Genomic DNA, 13,780 nt, shown 5'->3' on the forward strand with positions numbered 1-13,780 from the left:
CATATATCTGGAGGGATGGGTACTGTGCTTGAACATCTGTGGGTGCTTAAAAAGTTGGAGCATTCTTGTAATTTGCATAAAATAACCATTTTTTCAAAATACTTACTGTTGTAGTAAATCCAAATAAACGTTATGCTATGTACTAAGAGAACCCTCCCATTAAGACCACATTTTGTTGGTCCCATGACTGACCTAATAGAGAGGTTTCTTTGAAATTTGTCATGCAATTGGCATTCCTAACAAGTGTTCTGTAAAATATAAATCTCCATGTTGCATTATTTGTGTCAGTTGCCTGCTGGTAAATGATCTGTTGGCTGGTACTTCTGTATCCAAGAATGAACAAATTACTAATGTTTCAAAATGTCTTTAATCCCAAAAGCAAACTTGTATACATTAAGAAATAATAAGAAACACACAACAAAATTCCCACATTGAGCTATATTTAAACAGCAGTTACAATAATGTGTATATCCCCTTCTAGACACTATCATGTTTCTCTCACACATTATACAGTATTACATAACAGAACATAATTAACAAATCTCTTTACCTGATTATCTTAGTATTTACATTTGTTTCATATTTTTAGTACTAGCAATACTATACTCAACATAAGTGTTTGATTCCAACTTTGCACTTTAACTAAATTTAGATAATTTAGTTAAAGTGAAAAAACAAGATAATGACACAGATGTAATTCAAAAGAATTGTTATGTTAAGACAAAGTGTATACAGTACTTACTCTTGTGTATACAGTGCTTAGGTATTTATTTATCACTACCAACAATTATTTATTTATTTTAATTAAAAATAATCTAACAACATGTACTATTGTAAGGAACTAACTTAAGGAAATAAGAAGTAGCTGACGAACAGTAAAATATAGTTAAAAAATGAGCTTAAGAACAGTAGTCCTCAAATTTGTGCCATATTGCTAACTTCTGTACACATTTCATAGAGCAATATTTTAATCACTTTCATTACCCTTTCCTCCAAAATTACACTTTTCCCACTTTAAAAGTCTTTTCCATCACAAATGCTTCAGATTTATAAACTGTTTAAAAGATGTTTGGCCAAATGATCTTTCTTATATATGTTTGGCCAAATGATCTTTCTTATGTTCTTATGCTTTCTTATGTTCTTATACTCCCCAGTAATGTTGCTGAAGTTGACACCCTGGGATCCTTCAAGAAGCTGCTTGTTGAGATTCTGGGATCAATAAGCTACAAACAACCAAACAAGCAAGATGGGCCAAATGTCCTCCTCTCGTTTGTAAACTTTCTTATGTTCTTATGTTCTTATGATATTGTTTTGTGAAATAAACCATGCACAAACTGTTTGGGTTGAAATACTGAGACGACTGATAGTTGGTAGGACAGGCATATTATAATAAGACAGAAAATATAGGTCTTGTCTGCAACTGTGGATGTTACAGGTTCCACAGCAAAAGAACAATATTATTAATTGCAGTAAACTACCCACATATCTTCCACTATCTAAACACTATATACACTTACCATGTAAGTCACATAATATTGGTGCTGGTATGTTCTAAAAAAAACCAAAACATTTATTTAAAAAACATTATATATGTATTTCATATACTGTACTCTATATTTTATTTTTTATATAATTGTTACCATTATTATTTATTTATTACCATACTAGAGAGCTAGAAGTGTCTGTCTTTAATTGGTTTAATCTCCCTTTTTGTGATATGATTTTGCAAGCTTATTTGTGATGTCTTTGTATTTAATTTTATTGATTTAAAAAAAAAAAACTCTTGGGAGTGAATGATCTGTACCCTATGTTGCTATTTAACTTATCCAGTTTATACTGGAAGCAATGCAGCATAGGTAATACACTAGTTATTGATTATAACAATTATATACAGAATATAAAGAAAATCTTAAACCAGATTTTTAGCCGTATTAGGAAAGTATAGCAAAAGAAAAAAACCTGTATCAGTATGTGACTTCCTCTTTACAAGTGAAAACTTGAGTTGGCAATACAAGACCTTATCAAACTCCATGTTAAACGCTGTGTAAAATAAAATTAAAAAAACAAGTTCCACTAACATTGTTCATTGTTTAAAAAAGAATCCTAGGTATCAATGCTCTTTCTTACATGTTTTCTGACTTTTCTTATCTTCTTTCATCTGCAAAGAGAAAAAAAACTATTTAACACACTGTATATAAAAAGGCAAGATGAATAATTAATTATTTATTTAAATGTGTATGTAACATTTCCTTCAGAGGCATAATAATCTTGGGCATAAATAAATCTGTGCAGTATTCCTTGGGATTCAGGATGTATTCCCTTTAATGGTAATTCAGTTGAAGGTGCACCTTTCTGCTATACTTTTAAAATGCTTCTCACTTTGCTGTGTTGGTATCAGTTGTCGTGTATAAAATAATACATTATAAATCTTAGGCATTACTGCAACCCATTTCAGATTACTGAGGTTTCATTTTAAAGTTAATTTGATATGAATTTACTTGTTATCCCCTAAAACTGAACTATGCAGGGATAACTCATTCTGTGTATCACGTGCGTGATACTTAAGCCTTGGTTACAATTTTCACCTGGCAGATAATAATGGAAAAACAAAATCCAATCACAATGAGAAAGAAAAACCTGAAAGGAAAACCAATAGAAAAAAAAGACAGGCTCAGCTTTCATTTCTTTGTGTGTGTTCCACTCTGTACCAACTAGAACTATTTTGCCTCAAGAACCTCATTCATAAAAAAGCCTTCCTTCTCTGTGAAATCTGCATTCAATAATTCCTACATTAGAAATGGAAAACAATGTATGGTGCTTATTATTAGAACATATACAGCAATATTACTTTATATTACAGTGCTGTAAAATTTTCAACAGAGTAAAGTTGTTTTTTTTTTGTATAAATTCCCACATAATGAAGAAAAAGAGTAATCGATAAACTGATAACTCACTATTTTAATAATTAGCTACAGGTTTTCGGCTTCCACCTTTTTCAGATAACATGGTAGAAATAGCTAGGTAGTGAGTTAGATCTGCACCAGAAGAAAATGAAACCTCAAACCATGAAAACAAATGGAGCCAATAGAGAAATTTGATATCTGCAACTGTGGAAACTGATAAATCAAGGGCTTTTGATGTGATGTTTTAAAGTATTAACTAATAAACCTGAGGTATAACCAGGTCAAAATAGCAAACAGTGTGGATAACAAACACCTGTTCATATTTTATATACATCGTAAATATATTGCTGTTGGAAAGCTTGGTTACAAAATATTTAGCTGTGCAAGAAAGGTTAGTATGAGAAATGAGCAGTCATACAAAATAATTTGAATCGGGTTTCATGACGCAGTTTTTTTTCCTTTCTTTTTTAAATCTACATTTCTCTCTTGATGGCCTCCCTGGACATAAACTTTTTAACCCCTTATTATGACATCTGCTAGCACACACTATACCTGTGGTGTTCATTGGGTCAGCTAGTGACACTATTTATTGCACAGCATTATGGCAATTGGTTATGCTTTTGACCTTCATGGTCTGTCTCACCATATATTCTGCCTCTTTTTTTGTCAAAATTCCCAAAGTCTCTCCCCTGCATGACATCTGGCCATACACACATAGCCTGTAGGATTACTTTGTTAGCATTTGATGAAGCCTCTAAACTTTCTTGAACTAATCTGAACAATGAAGGTGGCTGTCAGGCAAAACAACAAAACCAAATATATATTGTGCTCTGGCTTGCAAATCAGCTACCATGTTTGAGAACCAAAAACTGAAACTGATTTTATTACATGTAACTGTGTGTTTCACTTCCAAATACAGGAAAAAATTGCAGAATTTGAAATTATAATATTGACTGTTGTATAGTATTATGATATTTTTTTTAATTGTTTTTACTGCTAACTTCTAAAACTGAAAATACAATACAATAAAATCAAAAGAGACACGTTTGGGAGCTGACTAGTACATCCTTTGATCATTTTGAGAAATGTGAATATGTATGTAGGTAGAATATAGTTCAGTTCGTGTGGGAGAAGTGAGACAACAAGCAGTGGAAGGGTTGAAGAGCATAGACAGCAGCGCTTTACCAGGCAAACTTAAACTCTGGTGCTTTCAGTTTGGTCTACTGCCGAGGTTGCTGTGGCCAATGACTGTGTACGAGGTTTCCTTGACAACAGTAGAGAAGCTGGAAGTGTTAATCAGTTCATACATCAGGAAATGGTTAGGAGTTCCACGCTGCCTCAGCAGAGTGGGAATGTATGGTAAAGAGATATACTACAGGATCCGTGGTATCCTTTGTGTTCATCACCAGCTACATTAAGACACATTTTGACAGGATGTAAGGTGGGTCTTAGCCAAGGATAGTTTACTTGGCGTCATGACCAGGTGCTGCGGTGTTTGGCCTTAGCATTGGAAGACAAGCGCAGCATGACCAACAGGTTGCCACCAATTCCAGCAACATATGACACACGAAGAACAACATTCCTCCATCCAGGGGAGCAACCACCAAGAAAAGGTATTAAAACCAAAACTCGTCTAGGACAATTGAAAGCTGCTAGAGACTGGAAAATGCTGGCAAATGTTGGACTACGGCTTATTTTCCCACTTGAGATTGTCACCACTAACCTTCAACCTGATATTGTCTTGTCGTCTGGATCAGCACGCCTTGTTCACCTGGTAGAGTTAACATTGCCATGGGCAGATGTTGTGGATGAGGCGTATGAAAGGAAGAAACTTTGGTATGCTCAACTAGCTGCTGAAGTGGAACAGCGAGGATGGAGAGTCCAGGTTTACCCAGTGGAGGTGGGTTGTCGAGGATTTGTGACACACTCCACAACCCGGTTTCTCAGAGACATCAGATAAAGTGGTCAAGAGTTGCGACGCATAGTGAAGAACTTATCTGAAGCAGTAGAGAGGAACAGCAACTGGCTGTGGTTGAGATGAAAAGATTCTGGTTGGGGGATCTCAAGCACAGTAGAAAGAAAGCAAAGTCAATGTAAAGGAAGGTAAGTAAGCCAGGATTAGCTGAGTGGGGGATGGAGAGGGGGTGATGCTGGGACGCCAGAATCACTGTCGAGCCCTCTTAAGGTGTAGTGGGCTAGTCGATGAAACACCAAGGATGGAAGGTGCCCACTTGAAGACCCCAGAAAAGTACCCTACTCAGCTCAGTCCAGACGGTTGTCATGGTTGTCAACAAGCATTGCAGCCATTGTGTGTAGCTGATGCACCAGGAAGGCAAAATAGGCTGATCCCTGGACCCAGGCCTATATATATTAGCAATAAATCTGGAATATCGTATGTGACCAACCACTTGAGAAGTGATGATATACCTGTCGGTACAGCCAGTCTCTCCACTCATTCAATCTGACTCTCAGTGCTTGCTGACAGGGGTTATTTTAAAAACAGCTCACAATGATTTTCCTTGGAGCTGATGAATGACCACAATCACTCTCTTTGAAATAAAACTAAACTCAGAAGTGTTTAAGGTAGAAATACATTAAATTCATAAATAAAGGTTGCACAGAGTATAGGAAGGAGTAAGGCAGACTGCTGTCACCTTGTACAATGGATGGTCAACTGGTTACAGTTGTTATATGACAAGACATTGCCAAACTGGTTAGACTAGTGAATTCAGCAGGCTGGTTGAACCAGTAGTTGAGGATGAATTGCAGCTCTGCCACTTGATGTACTGCAGAACTCCAGATACAGTGAAAACAAGTCTTACAACAGCCAGAAAAGGGGTCTCTTGAGCAGCAGGAACGCAACTTTAAAGAGCACATCATTCATTAGATAAAAAGTCTTCCACGTTTGGTTTCTTCCTGAAACAAGTATAGTAGTAAACCCAAACAGGCTGTTCTGCTCTTTTGCTGGGTTGCTTTGGGTTTGTGAATGATGAATTGTTAGTGTTTTAGCCCCCCCCATACCTTGCTATTCATGTTTATCAAGCACAGCTCTAATAGGAGTGGTGAAGGAACCTCAATCCAATCTTCCACTTCAGTTAAAAAAAAAAGCTGCTTCTTAAAACAGGACCTCCCTTTTCTTTTTTTAAAGGATTTGTAATCTTATCTCAATTATTATTTATATTGTTAAGGTGTGCAGAATTTATCCTCTTAAATCTTTTATTTTGCATTTCCTTCTGCTGCCCAAGAGTTCATGAGGAAGTTACGAGCACCCCACCCTCCTTTTTATATATGTGTTAAACAAATGGGAAATGATAAAATATTCCAGAATTTAGCCACACAGTACATACACCTAAATAGGCACATGTGCTGTTGTGTGTGTTTGGTGTGGTGCGTCAATACTTGAGGTGAGGATGTGCAAATTCACGTTCAGCCAAGGTAGTATCAATATTCGTGTCAGCTTAATGTCTTATACACTGACAAAACCAAATAGATGTGACTGAATAAGTTATGTAAAAACATATCATTAGCACTTATGATAAAGGTAGAACAGCCTATTTATTGTGATTCAATGTTAATTTAATTTAAAGGGAAAGACAGTTAAATGGATATTGAGTATCAGACCACACTGGAGAAAAACAACAAAGTGATGCAGCACACTACAGTAACTGATTAGATATAAAAAAAGGAAATAAAACTGCTTAATACAGATACGTAATCAATTTGCAACCCCTGAGTAGCTCCATGATTGAATGCAGGGATGTGCAGGGACAAGTGGAGCAGACATCGGATAGGTCGAGATGGCAGGGAGTAACAAATACTGTGGTGTGGATAATGGGTAATAAACCATGTCCAAGAATATATTTTTTGTTTGTTTTATTAACTGTCTATAAAATAGGAGTTAAAACAGTGGTGGCACAGTTTTATATATATATTTTTTTTATTTTGCAATATACTTACTAATACTTGCAGCAATGCAAGGTAACATAAATTAACCACTATAGACTTGTCTCCCATACAGACATTCTTCCCCTCTTTGAAGTGAGGCACAGTCAGTAATTTGAGATGGCATCAGCAAGACTGCATTTAATTGAGACCCATTGAAACAGTGGGATATTGTTCTGAAGAGCTTCAAAGCTCTAACGTCTCCTGTCTCCTTTATATTTTGATCAACTTGAATATATATATATTTTTTAATATCTTTTAAGCAAATATATGAGATCCATAAATGACTACATTGCAAGGTCTTACCAACAGCTATGGCCAAACGTTTTGCATCACCTAGAATTTTAGGATTGAGACATAATTGAAAACCAAAACTATATGAACATAATTTAGATTTTTTTTTTTTAACATCATGTAATCAAAGAAACTACAAAATGATATCGCAAAAGTCTACTGGAAGCCATATAGTAGTAAATTATTTCATGTTAGATTTCAAAATGTCACATTTTAAATTTGTTGTCAATTTTTCGTTAAGTATCTGGAAAACTACAAAGCGGTATGTAATTCAATATGTTAATGTAACATTATTTAGCAGGTTTCATTCAACCCTATGAAGCACAATTAGTTAATTCTATAGGGTTATGCAAAACATTTGGCCATAGCTGTACATGTATTAGTTACTAATGTCTACAGGTATGTGTACATTGCTTTGTGATAAAAGAATTGCAGCATAAGACAAAATCACTAGATTACAATTGTGGATCCTTGCGTACTTATTGTGTCTGACTGTTTGTCAGTCCCACTCTATATGGTAAACATAATAACAGCCTTACGTTTTCACAAAAAGCATGGTAGAGTGCAGTAAAGCATAGTAAAAACTTAACCATAGAGAAACTTGGCATAAGAAAGGCAGAAATACATATTATTAACAAAGTAAACTTTAATAAGGAACCATTAATAGATTTTTACCCAAATAAGACTGAAATAGAATATTTAGTTTGTTGTAATATGCATTAGCTATAATAAGTCCATGACGTATATCCAATTTAAGTTTATCATAGTCTATGCATGAGACTGGTCCAGTGCTGGGTCACAGTATGGGAGCTGTCCCTCCCAGTTGTCTGACTACAGAGAACCTTTATCCATTATGGAAACTTTATCGATGGTCTATGACAATTAACCACATAATATTATTTCCAGGCATTGACACAGATTTACTGTTTGTGGTGTAAATGGAATGCACATGAAGGAATATATACCAGGGTTTAACAGCTCGTGGAAGTGAACCTGGCTCTTTTGTACAGTGATTAATATCTGGTGGTTAAGAGAAGGAACTGCAGTGACATATTGTTATGCCAACACTGCTCAATATTCTTTGTGACGTTCCTGTAGTAGTTCCTGTAGAAGAAATAACTTTTTGAACTACAAAGACTCTGAAGGAGTATTAGGAAGAAGTACTGTACAAGTAAGCATCAGTAAAAGTACTCAGAGAGACACTGTAAAATAGCACGCAAATTAATCATGTATATAAATATTGATAAACGTGTTGCTGATGTATATATACAGCCATGCATGTATCTACTGGACTTCACAGAAGCCTGGTGGACCAAATCATTAAAGTTGCAACTATAAAGAACTAAAACCTGTCTAACACAAAGAAAACACAAGACCAGGTTAAACTCTACGTTCCCAATTGTCTGAATATGGTTATAGGCAAGAGTACAATGGCAGATGCCTAACTCGTCAGCATAGTACCAAAACAAAGAGAGCTGGCTGCTGAAAGATGCGGCATACCTCTAGGGATTTACTGATTGTGGATTAAAAACAAAACAAACAAACAGGGACTATATGGTTTCTGTTGACCTTTGAACACCACTAGTCGCCTGTTTAGTAAAGCCATATGTCCGTTCAAAGCCCCTTCACTTTCAAAGGTTAACAAACCATATAGGTATTAATGACTTACAAGTATGTACTGTAGAAGGTTCTTTTTAATCCAGACTTTTTGGCAAACACTGCTTACACTCCTTACAAAATAATAGTTGAGGTATACAGTAGCTTGTAAAGAAGCACAGGGGCTGACAGGTGCAGTTCTCCCACTGATCTGTATCGGAGTAATCCTGTATTATAGGATGCTGTTGAACAAAATACTTCACTGTTATGAGATACAGTATGGCAGCTATCATTGTCTGATGCGCCTTAGAAAACACGTTTACTGTAGTTTGTGTGAAGTTTTGTGCTTTAGAAATAAACCCGTAATTTATGGCTCAATACGACGAAGAGCTTACATTATGTGCTTATGGGCACACATTTTGGATGCACTTTCTTCACCTTTGGCCTTTTACAACCTGTAGTAAAACTATAACAGCCTTTAGACAAACATTTAATCGGTTTAGCAGTCTGGACTGTAACCCAGTCCTGGGATGGAATTTGCAATATAGAAATACCATATATAGGCTGGTCCCTCACTAGCACACTAGCAATGACATTTTGGAGAAGAGCATCCAATAGGAAAGAAAAGTGTCAATTAGACTATTTTGGTCCATGCCTGGCTTAAATAAATTCCAGTATTGTATGCCAATTGATTATTGACAATATGCCCTTTACAGAAAATAACTGACTTATGCTTGTCTACAGCTGTTTTTTATAGCACTGTACTTGAAAGCAAAAACCACTGGACATTTTATTTAGTTTCCTGCAGGGATAGAAGCTAGTCTACTGCAGGGCAAGTTATATTTATAACAGTAAATTAAAAATGTTATCAGTAATCCCTAAAAAATGTTTGAGAACATGTGACATTACCATGCAATGGATAACCTCTAAGGGCCCAGATGCATTAAACTAGAATTTTAAGAAATATTAATTATTGCAAGAAACAGAGTAAATGAGGAGCCATATTTATTTTTATTTAATGAACACATCTTTGATAATGATAAAATTTTTGTGAGGTTGCCAAAGTGTCATCATTAAGTGCTGAGTTGATATGAAAAATGTTAAACTAAACTCCCACCCCATGCTTCTGAGACAGATAGATCAGAATAATGTGATCATGTTTGTGTCAGGCGACAGCAGCCCTCAGACAGCTGAGCGTCCTGTTTCCAGAAGGAGGCTTGTAGCTGTTGGTGAGAAAGGACTTCATTGCACAAGAGGAATTTTACTGTGTGTACACAAAACCTGCTTTCTGGTTAATAACTAGTCAAATGATACATCTATCAATCACCTGTCAGAAAATGTATATACCCTGGTAGTTCAAAATCACCTACTGCAACTCCCACTGCGGTCACCTAGAGCTTTAGTCAGCAGGCATTGTTGCTTAATCAATACACATGTGTAAGCATAAATAATTATTAAAAGTTCCAACAACAGAACTTGTCAGTATTTCATGCTTCCTTTCAAATATCAAATACGTGCTAGCACTGTCAGGGAAGGGATCTTACACAATGTGTAACTCCTGGTGCTCATTCTATCTTTGTCCTCCAGACCAATTGGCAAGCAGCTGAAATACTAGGGCCTGTTGCGTAGAAATAGCTGACAGGTTCACTGATGCTTTTTTTGAGCTATTTAAATACACAAACACAGAGGTCATAAAGTGGCAAACAAAATCACCCATCAAAGCTCTGACAGAAAAAAACAAATAAAAGACTCAGAATATGTTAGTCTGATAAATGATGATGAACTCAGATTTGGTGGTTTGTATACATACTGTAATACTGTGGGCCTCATTCATTAAACGGTGGTAAATGACCAGAATTACCGCGTAGCAGGGGGAAGCCACACCGCTCGCAAAAATGAACCAGCAGTCGCTCTGTTCACTAAGCTAATTATATACACAAATAAAGCAAGCTAAATGATTAACACATCGCGCAGAATTATGCAAGAGGTTTACACACACTTTATTATAGTATATAAGGGCGCTTTAAAGAAAAGGTAAGTATGGTTCTGTCACAGTGACATCAACCCAGGAGGACAGATTGAGGAATCTAAAGTTTACAGACCAGGAGCTAAATGAATTAGCAGAAGAAGTGGGGGGAATTATGAAAGGCTTTTTGGTGCTGAATCAGCGAGAACATTTACTTCAATGAAATCTGGCAAAATATTAAGGACAAAATAAATGCACTCCCTAGTAGGAGGGGGTGTCTTGCTTGCCCCAAAGACTCACAGCGTCCTGCAAAACAGTCAAAGCGGTGAAAGTAATTGTTAATGGAACATTTATGTTTAACTCTGCAAATCAAATAAAAATATTTGTTTGTTCAACTTGATCTCCCTCTGATTTATTTTATAATATTAATCAAAAGTCAGCAAAGCACTCGCTCAGTCAATTAAAAGTTCACTATTTACATTTCAAAAAGTGTGTGGCGAAACGTCACTTTCTTAACATTAAAAAAGTGATGTCGTTTGATTGCTTGTATTTATGACCGCACCTACATTCATTTATTGGACCTTTAGTTTCCATAAATTTCTTTTGTATATTTTAAAGGTATTTTAAGCATAGCCTACTTAAATCTCACACATACATGGTGACTATATAAATATATTAACATAGCCGAAATTATTGGATATGACAAGAAGCCAACCAGCTCTATATACACCTGCCTCGTAATCTTCATATATCACGGTCTGTCTGAGGATGTACGAGTCGCGTGCTGTGCCAGGATAGCTGGCTATCACATGAAGAATCCTCAGTTTTGCATCACACACCATTTGTACATTAGTGGAGTGGTAATGCTTCCTATTACGAAAGATATGTTCTGTATCATGGGGTGGTGACAGTGCTACGTGGGTGCAATCAATAGCCCCCAATACATTTGGAAAGCCAGACACTTTGTAAAAGGCCACTTTTATATCACGGACAGCATCTGTCTCTCTGGGATAATAGGTATACAGTAATTCCCGGTCACTAGACCTGGCAATGCATGACTCCTATTTGTAAGTGGCTCTAGATCAGATTTGATCTCCTCATATAAGGTTAGTATGATCTTTGTGCTCAGTCTGTATCTAGTTATTACCTCCTACTCACACAGCCCTAGTAACATCCGCCTGGTCTGATATACTCCCCCTGACCCTCCAGTGCAGCTCTTCTGCTCTCATTTGCACTCTTCTCCTGGTTCTGTGACACCGCCTGGTTTCATAAGTGGTACTTTTAGCACACGCTGAGGCACCTAGTAAAGTCAGCACCCTTAAATGCATGTGGTTTGTATATCAAATACCTCCTTCATGGTATTTTGTGACATAATTTGCATACATTTCCACCCATTAACATTATTCACTATATTTACATGACTCGAATACAGTACTTTTTCCACATGCTTTTTTTCACGTGCTAGGTTGCCTGCCACTAGTTAGTGAATACATCAGCTGAACAAAGCACACAGTAAAGGGGCTTACTACGTGCAAAACACGTTACCGCTGTTTAGTGAATGAGGCCTTGTGTCTCTCTGGGTTTTACAAGACAATATGAAACAGTCCCAATTAACTTACTATGTAATTCATCATCTTAGAAACTGTATGGAAAATATTTATGAGTCCTAGATGACAGGCGCACATGGTTGGCTTACTGAATAAAGCAAGACAAAAGATTTTTGCAAACCCAATTTTTCCAGATCAACCAACTATATGAACTGCTGATCACAGGTAAAGTAGAAGTTCTACAATGATGTCCTTAAAAATGTGTGAATGTTTCCCTTCTCTCAGTACGTATGTAAGCATGTACATTATATCTTATGTGTACTGTATGTGTGGAATAATCAAGAAAATGTGCACACGTTACCAGGTGATGCAAAGCTGTCCTGGTTTCTGTGTGGTTATAGAAAATAAACATGTTGTGTGCTCAGCAGAAGCTTGTCCAGCACAGGTACAGTAGTAGCCCACTGGGGTTGGAAGAGGTGGTGGGAATTGACCGTAAGTACAGAAAGTTGTATCTATTTCCATTGTGATACAGATTTCATCTGTTTACCAGTACAACTGCACGGTTGAGGGTATGCAATCTTATAATGGACGGGCAGCAGTGTGGAGTAGTGGTTAGGGCTCTGGACTCTTGACCGGAGGGTCGTGGGTTCAATCCCAGGTGGGGGACACTGCTGCTGTACCCTTGAGCAAGGTACTTTACCTAGATTGCTCCAGTAAAAACCCAGCTGTATAAATGGGTAATTGTATGTAAAAAATAATGTGATATCTTGTAACACAATTGTAAGTCACCCTGGATAAGGGTGTCTGTTAAGAAATAAATAATAATAATAATAATTACCTAGTCGAGCTGGATTTATGCCACAAACCTCAAACAATAAAAGTCCCTAAAAATGAAGACTACTTCCCAGCACAGACAATCCACAATCAGAAAGGTGATGCACAGATGTCACTCTATCAAATGTCACTCTCCCTGTGTATCCAACTGGCATCAACACCCGCTGACCTCACAGGGTGAAAACCAACTGGACAAACTGTCCTCAGCTGCAGCTCAGGACCCCCAACACACACGGATAGTTTAGGAGCCCTTACTCAGCGGTGAGCAGGGGGTGTGAAAGGAACATAGCTGTACCTCAGGGGAAAGGAGGGGAAAAAAACATAATGCTTTTCATGAAGCCTAACTGGTATTGATACAGAAACTTGAGGTGTTTAGCATTCCAAACCTTGTACTTAAAACTGACATTTTTTGGTGGTTATACTTTAAAATAATGGCCACAAATGTATATGGTTTCAAGGGGATTAGCTGTTATGCCTACGACGTTTCATTGGAAATCATTTTGAGTCTGTGAACTAGAAAATTCATTACAAAATAACTGCAAATAATTAGTTATTCAGACCAGGCGCGCCCACAGAAATCTTTCACATGGTACGCACAACTGACCACACAAACATCCCATCTCATGCCAGCAACGACTCAGCATCACCATGTTGTAAAGTGTTTCAGCCAATCAGAGTGCTGCATAAACACAGTACAC

The 13,780-nt window shown here is 36.9% G+C and overlaps 1 protein-coding gene across 3 annotated transcripts in view; it reads right to left on the minus strand.

Moving 5' to 3' along the window:
- Positions 1 to 370: 370 nt before the first annotated feature.
- The window catches only part of LOC117420975 (uncharacterized), a 58,511-nt gene continuing 45,101 nt past the window's right edge, over positions 371 to 13,780 (minus strand). For 2 of the 3 annotated variants that reach the window (XM_059028435.1, XM_059028428.1), the window contains exon 9: positions 371 to 2,158. The gene's annotated coding sequence lies outside the window, so the exon portion shown is untranslated. The remainder of the gene's footprint in view (positions 2,159 to 13,780) is intronic. The other variant, XR_009329326.1, reaches the window with a different exon arrangement.

Source organism: Acipenser ruthenus, chromosome 1, assembly GCF_902713425.1.
Source record: "Acipenser ruthenus chromosome 1, fAciRut3.2 maternal haplotype, whole genome shotgun sequence".
Taxonomy (NCBI): domain Eukaryota; kingdom Metazoa; phylum Chordata; class Actinopteri; order Acipenseriformes; family Acipenseridae; genus Acipenser; species Acipenser ruthenus.